Source organism: Rhinopithecus bieti, unplaced genomic scaffold, assembly GCF_001698545.2.
Source record: "Rhinopithecus bieti isolate Rb0 unplaced genomic scaffold, ASM169854v2 scaffold_5022, whole genome shotgun sequence".
In the NCBI taxonomy this organism is placed as follows: Eukaryota; Metazoa; Chordata; class Mammalia; order Primates; family Cercopithecidae; genus Rhinopithecus; species Rhinopithecus bieti.
The window spans coordinates 324353-331744 of NW_016804965.1; the positions used below are offsets into that span (position 1 = coordinate 324353).

Genomic DNA, 7392 nt, shown 5'->3' on the forward strand with positions numbered 1-7392 from the left:
TAAAGAGCTTCTGCACAGCAAAAGAAACTACCATCAGAGTGAACAGGCAACCTATAGAATGGGAGAAAATTTTTACAATCTACCCATCTGACAAAGGGCTAATATCCAGAATCTACAAAGAACTTAAATTTACAAGAAAAAAATCAAACAACCCCATCAAAAAGTGGGCAAAGATATGAACAGACACTTCTCAAAAGAAGACATTTATGCAGCCAACAGACACATGAAAAAATGCTCATCATCACTGGCCATCAGAGAAATGCAAATCAAAACCATAATGAGATACCATCTTATACCAGTTAGAATGGTGATCATTAAAAAGTCAGGAAACAACAGGTGCTGGAGAGGATGTGGAGAAATAGGAACATAGGAGTTGGTCCTCCCCTGTTAGAGGACAGAGAGTAAGTGAATCAAATTCATCTTACTTGTTTTGCTTGGTCAGAATAACCTTTAAAAATTATTTCATCTGACAGAATACAAGGTAATGTTATTTTTAGTCATTTAAAAAAGTTGTACCACTTACCTAAGTAGTGAAGGATACTTGTATTATCCACAAGCAGAGTATGAGGACAGATGTGGCAATCACCACAGATCAAAATCATTAATGTCTTTTAAATTATGCATGGCCCCTTTCCTTCAAGGAGCTGAGTCTCCTTACAAAATCTTCATTGCCAAATAGACATGAATCTTTCCAAAACCTAAGGAGAAATGTGAAAGTATATATGCTTTTCTTTTTTCATTTTTTTTTTTTTTTCTTTTCTTTTTTGAGACAGAGTCTCACTCTTGTCGTCCAGGCTGGAGTGCAATGGTGCAATCTCGGCTCACTGCAACCTCCACCTCCCGGGTTCAAGCTATTCTCCTGCCCCAGCCACCTAAGTAGCTGGGGTAACAGGCGCTCACAACGATGCCTGGCTACTTTTTTGTGTTTTTGGTAGAGACAGGGTTTCACCATGTTGGTCAAGTTGCTCTGGAACTCCTGACCTCAAGTGATCCACCTGCCTTAGCCTCCCAAAGTGCTGGAATTACAGGTGTGAGCCACCACACCCAGCCAAGTGTGTGCTTTTTAAACACAACTTAATTATTTGGGGGAAGTCATCACAGCTCACTTTCAGATGGAGGATGTAGGGAGGATGGAGATTCTTACTAATTTACTGCACCAACACTTACTAAGCACTTTCTATGCATCAGACACGGTGCTGTGTGTTAGGGACACAGAGATGAGAGAAATGAATACCATCTCTACTCTCAACAGACTTCCAGGAGAGTGAGAGGTCCTAGCAATTACACACTGACTGATGAGGGCCACAAGACCACAGTACCAAGACCATGCACACCACAGGGGCACCTTGTGGAAGGGATGGGGATGAAGGGAGACTACACAGAGGTGGGTCTTGAGAACAAATAGAAGATAGGCCAAAAAGAATATTAAAGGCAGAAGCAGCAGCTCTGCCTACCATAAATAAAGAAGATGGCCAGGTGCAGTGGCTCAAGCCTGTAATCCCAGCATTTTGGGAGGCCAAGGAGGGCAGATCGCTTGGGCTCAGGAGTTAGAGACCAGCCTGGGCAACATGGCAAAACCACATCTCTACAAAAAATACAAAAACTTAGCCAGGCATGGAGGTGCGCACCTGTAATTCCAACTACTCAGGAGGCTGAGATGGGAAGATTGCTTGAGCCCGGGAGGTGGAGGTTGTAGTGAGATCATGCCATGCACTCCAGCCTGGATGACAGAGCAAGATCTTGTCTCTAAATAAATAAATAAATAAATAAATAAATAAATAAAGCCTTTTAGGAAACTGGAAGGATTTCAGCATGACTGAAGTAGAGACACGTGGAGGCAAGAAGTGGTAGTCCTGTGAAGGGTATGGCCAGGGGCAGAGAGCAGATAAGGTAAGACAAAGGCATGAGCAGGGAAAAGAGCAGAGAGAGGGCTCATGAAGCAGCCTCCCCAGCTCCCTGTCCAGCTATAATGGATCCAAATGCCTCTGGGGGACAGTCATTTGCCAGGTATGCCCTCTTCTTAGCAACAGCCCTGAGAGAGTTGCTGCTTCAGAGTTCACAAAGCCTGTTTTCCAGTGTCTCAGGGACTCTAAGAAGCAGGAAAACTAGTCTCTTCCCACGTCCCCTCTCTAGAAAAAATTTACCCAGGAACCTGTGGCTTCCAAATGGGAGCTGGCCTTCCGACTACTGTAGGCCTTTACTTTTTATCAAGGCCAGCCACCTTCAGCCACCCAAAAGCGATGTTGCCCCCCACTATGGAAATAACACCCTGCATTGCATCACCGTGGGAGTGTGCACCCATCGGGGGGACCAAACACACAGTCTCTGACCTGTATCTCCTAGCCCATTGCTTCTGAGAGTTGTTTAGTAAATCCTCACATACATATTGACTCTCCTGAACTATTATTTAATGATAATGGATTGATGTTCAATAAATACTTACAAACAATCATTATCATTACAATCAGGCTCTACAGTGAGAGAAAAACAAAGGAAAGAGAAACGAAGCAGAGGGGAGTAAGGAAACAGGAAGAATGTGGAAGAAATAAAGATTAATATGAGCTTCTTGAGTACTTACTAAATCACAAATCCCAAGCTTATCACTTTATGTACTTTATCTTGTTTAATATTTTTGAGGGCTTCATTTGGTTTTGTTTTTTGGTTTCATTTTGAGACAGAGTGTCACTCTGTCACCCAGGCTGGAGTGCAGTGGCTCACTGCAGCCTTGACCTCCTGGGCTCAAGCAATCCTCCTGCTTCAGCCTCCTGAATAGCTGGAACCACAGACACACATCACCACGCCTGATTAATTTTTCATTTTTATTAGAGGTGTGATCTCTCTATGTTGCCCAGGCTGGTCTTGAACTCCTGAGCTCAAGCAATTCTCCCACCTCAGCCTCTCAAGTGTTGGGCTTACAGGCATGAGCCACCGCAGCAGGTTTCATTTAATATTTATGGCAACCTATGATATTTATTATTATTCTATTTAGCAAGTAAGGAAACCAAGGCTCAGAGAAGTTGAGTAACTCTCTTCCAGCCAAGGCAGTGGTTTTCTGACCACAGACCAGGGTTCTTATTTGTTACATTTAGCTTCTGGTAAGAGAGGGAGAGGTCTTAGGCTTCTCTGTAGAGCTTTAGTAACAGTTCTTCCTTGAGAAGAAACAGCAGGAGATTCTGCCTTATGTTTTCACAACTAAAGATAAAAGTTTTAATCTTGCTTGGGACACTAAAAATACTCTGTGGACCCAGCCCCTGTTCAGTGACCCATGCCATTTTCCCTGGGCATTCTAGATCATCATCACTTCCCAGACCTGACCCCTCACTACCCTTGCTCTGATTATCCTGATCTTTGTTTATAAACCTTTTATATCCATGGTGAACAGCGACCTCCCAGGAATGACAAGTGTGTTTATACTTTTCAGGGTTCTTTGGCTTAGCAGAGAAGTCAAAGACTAGAATCTGTTGTCTAACATATGATACCACGATAAATCCCCAAATTCGGTGTATGCTTTCCCATGGTGTAGGCTTGAAACTTCCCATTAGATTTGAAAAAAACAAGTTTCAATAGAACTATCCATGAATGAGTAGTGAGCTGCTTTAAAAGCATTAACTCATAAATGCACTTTGGCTATTTGAGTGTCAAAAGCCCCACTAGGAGATGCATTTAAAGATTAAGCATGAGTGTGTATGAAGACCCCTGCTTTTGCTGCACATAACCTAAGTATGTAGTTTTATGATTCATTCTCTGTACCTAGGAGGCAGATGTTCTGTCTTATTTAGCCCACAGATAAAATATTGTGGAGTAAGTAAGCAGTAACATATTTTAGAATAGGTTAATGAGGATCAAAAGGGTATATTAAAATGAGGAATATGTACCCCCATGTCACAATGTTTATAAACAGAAGGTCAGTTTGTATTTAAGTCCAATAAAATTAAATATACCAGGCTATTTTCTTTCAAAATTAAAAAAAATATAGATTTTTAGGAGATCGAGACCATCCTGGCTAACATGGTGAAACCCCGTCTCTACTAAAAAAAAATACAAAAAAATTAGCTGGCCATGGTGGCGGGCACCTGTAGTCCCAGCTACTCGGGAGACTGAGGCAGGAGAATGGCCTGAAGCTGCGAGGCAGAGCTTGTAGTGAGCTGAGATCCCACCACTGCACTCCAACCTGGGCGACAGAGCAAGACTGTGTCCCAAAAGAAAAAAAAAAAAACAAAAACAAACAAATAAACGTTATTTTTATAGATTTGGGGATACAAGTGCAGTTTTGTGACATGGATATGATGTGGAGTGGTGAAGTCTGGCCTTTTGGTGTAACCATCACCCAAATAGTGTACCTTGTACCCATTAAGTAATTTCTCATCCATCATCCTGCTTTCACCTTCCCACATTTCTGAGTCTCCAAAGTCTATTATTCCAGTCTCTGGGTCTATGTGCACACATTATTTACCTCCCACTTATAAGTGAGAACATGCAGTATTTTGACTTTCTGTTTCTGAGTTACTTAAGATAATGACCTCCAGTTCCATACATGTTGATGCAAAAGACATGATTTCACTCTTTTTGTGGCTGAATAGTATTCCATGGAATTTATATGTATATTCCACATTTTCTTTATCCAATCGTCTACTGGTGGACACTTAGGTTGATTTTATATCTTTTCTATGGTGAATAGTGCTGCAATAAACATATGAGTGTAGGTATCTCTTTTATATGCTGATTTCTTTTGAGTAGATACCCAGTAGTGGGATTGCTGGATAAAATGGTAGTTTTATTTTTAGTTCTTTGAGAAATCTCCGCACTGTTTTCTTTTCCATAGTGGTGATATTAATTTACCTTCCCACCAACAGTGTATATGTGTTCTCTTTTCTTCATTGCAGAATACAGGAGCTATGTGGAGAATTGATGGAAGGACATTCCAGACAGAGAGAACAGCAAACACAAAGGCCTCGAAGTGTGAGCCTGCTTGGCATATTTGAGGGAACTTGAGGATGAAATACTTGGGATTTAAATCTCAATCAACCATAAATGTGGTTTTCATTCTTTTATTTTCATAGTTTTCATTCTTTTAATTTTAATTCTTTTAATTCATTCTTTTAATTTTAATTTTAATTTTCTCATTAAGCAGAAAATGTTTTTGTTTCAATCTATGTTAAAAACCCAATTTTCGGCCGGGCGCGGTGGCTCAAGCCTGTAATCCCAGCACTTTGGGAGGCCGAGACAGGCGGATCACGAGGTCAGGAGATCGAGACCATCCTGGCTAACCTGGTGAAACCCCGTCGCTACTAAAAAATGCAAAAAAAACTAGCCGGGCCAGGTGGCGGGTGCCTGTAGTCCCAGCTACTGGGGAGGCTGAGGCAGGAGAATGGTGTAAACCCGGGAGGCAGAGCTTGCAGTGAGCCACTGCACTCCAGCCTGGGTGACAGAGCGAGACTCTGTCTCAAAAACAAAACAAAACAAAACAAAACAAACCCAAGTTTCCATCCAGGCACAGTGGCTTACATCTGTAATCCCTCCACTTTGGGAGGCTGAGGCAGGTGGATTGCTTGAGCTCAGGAGTTCAAGACCAGCCTGGGCAACATGGTGAAATCCAGTCTCTACAAAAAAATACAAAAATTAGACGGGCATGGTGAGCATGCCTCTGGTCCCAGCTACCCAGGAGGCTGAGGTGGGAGAATCACTTGAGCCTAGAAGGTCAAGGCTGCAGTGAGCTGTGATTGAGCCACTGTACTCCAGCCTGGGTGATAGGGTGAGACCTAGTCTCAAAAAAAAAAAAAAAAAAAAAAAAAAAAAAAAAAAAAAAAAAATCCAAATTTCCTACTCTCTATAAATACTACATAACCAACTCACTTTAATTTTTCATTCTTTTGTTAGTGTTTCCTCCATGCCAGGCACATGTAGACACTGTTAGGGACTAGGCACATGTGGCGAACATTACAGACAGACACATTCCCACCTCCAAGGAATGTAGAGTGTTGAAGAATTTGCGATACCTCACAATCTTCATTTTCATAATTCAGCATGGGTAGATTTAGGAGTCAGGATTGAGAATTCAGTCAGAAAGAGAGATGGGAGAGCACTAGTGGAGGAGCAGGAGAGCCTCGTGGGCAGATGGGCTCCAGCCTCAGAGGAGGGAGAGGAGGAGGCAGGGGAGCAGACAAGCAGACCAAGGGGTCCACAAACCACCAGGTTTGTGCCCTCGGAGGTGGGAATTCTAGCCAAGTACCTCAGGCATCTGCAAGGGGCCTATGTGAAAGGCAGCAGACAGCCATGACAAGAAAGGAGCTGAAACAGCCTGTGTCTTGGCCACTGCACTCAAGGTTTGGTGTGGAGAGTTTTCAAGCATTATTGTCAGGGCCAAAGGACAGCATCTCCATTTTTCTGTTGTGCTCAGGCCACAAGTTGAAAAGGCAAAGGCAGGACTGAACCGCATTGCTCACCACAGAATTTGGGTGATGCCTACTCGTTGAGTTGGATCGCCTGGTTCCTGACTCATTACCTGAATTGGACCCCATCTGCCTTCCAGCACTGTGCCCTCCTCACCTCCCAGGGGTCTCCTGGCACCATCGTTCTTGTCCGCACTGCCAGTTGCCGCTTTCATCTGCACCCTCTTTCCTCAGCCTTCTGCTGAGTACTGACAAGTACCCTCATTGTAGAAAGTGCCAGAGCACAAAGCAATGACATTTTCAGTAAATCTTTCAGATCAGGCGGACTTCGAATGTGTTTTTTTCTTGCAGGAGAGTGTCTAGAAAAATCCAAAACATTTGGTCTTCATTTTAATTCAAATGTGAATAATCAAGATTTTTCATGATTGTTGTTTGTTTTGGAGGATCTTTTTCCTTGAGTAGCTCTTTATCTATTGATGTTTTTAAAAGAGGCACACTTATACTTTCTTCCCTGTACATGGATACATAGGTCATACACCTTTCGTCTGAGCAGTGAATCACGTAACTCCAAACATGAACATACCTAGTATACATTCATAACCATCCTTGTCTGTGAAAGGACAACAGCATTCAAAACGTAAGCCAAAGTAGAGTGTGAATGCTGGGCTCAGGGCCTTATATATATTTTATAAAAGATAAAAGAAATCTGGTAGCTGGGCCAGGCACCGTGGCTCACATCTGTAATCCCAGCACTTTGAGAGGCTGAGGCGGGTGGATTACCTGAGGTCAGGAGTTTGAGACCAGCCTGGCCAACATGGTGAAACCCCGTCTCTACTAAAAATACAAGAAATTGGCTGGGTGTGGTGGCATGTGCCTGTAATCCCAGCTACTTGGGAGGCTGAGGCAGGAGAATCTCTTGAACCTGGGAGGTGGAAGTTGCAGTGAACCAGGATCATGCCACTGCACTCTGGTCTGGGCAACAGAGCCAGACCCAAAAAAAAAA

At 42.9% G+C, this 7392-nt stretch overlaps 2 long non-coding RNA genes across 7 annotated transcripts in view; one reads left to right on the plus strand and one right to left on the minus strand.

Annotated features, from left to right (window-relative positions):
* Positions 1–5021, plus strand: part of LOC108528805 (uncharacterized) — a 31151-nt gene extending 26130 nt beyond the window's left edge. For all 6 annotated transcript variants that reach the window (XR_001885306.1, XR_001885304.1, XR_001885308.1 and 3 more), the window contains one exon: positions 4884–5021. This is a non-coding gene — a long non-coding RNA (uncharacterized LOC108528805). The remainder of the gene's footprint in view (positions 1–4883) is intronic.
* Positions 1–7055, minus strand: part of LOC108528806 (uncharacterized) — a 14829-nt gene extending 7774 nt beyond the window's left edge. The window contains exons 1-2 of the long non-coding RNA XR_001885310.1: positions 6547–7055; positions 524–698 (exon numbers count right to left, since the gene is read on the minus strand). This is a non-coding gene — a long non-coding RNA (uncharacterized LOC108528806). The remainder of the gene's footprint in view (positions 1–523; positions 699–6546) is intronic.
* Between the last annotated feature and the right edge of the window lie 337 nt (positions 7056–7392).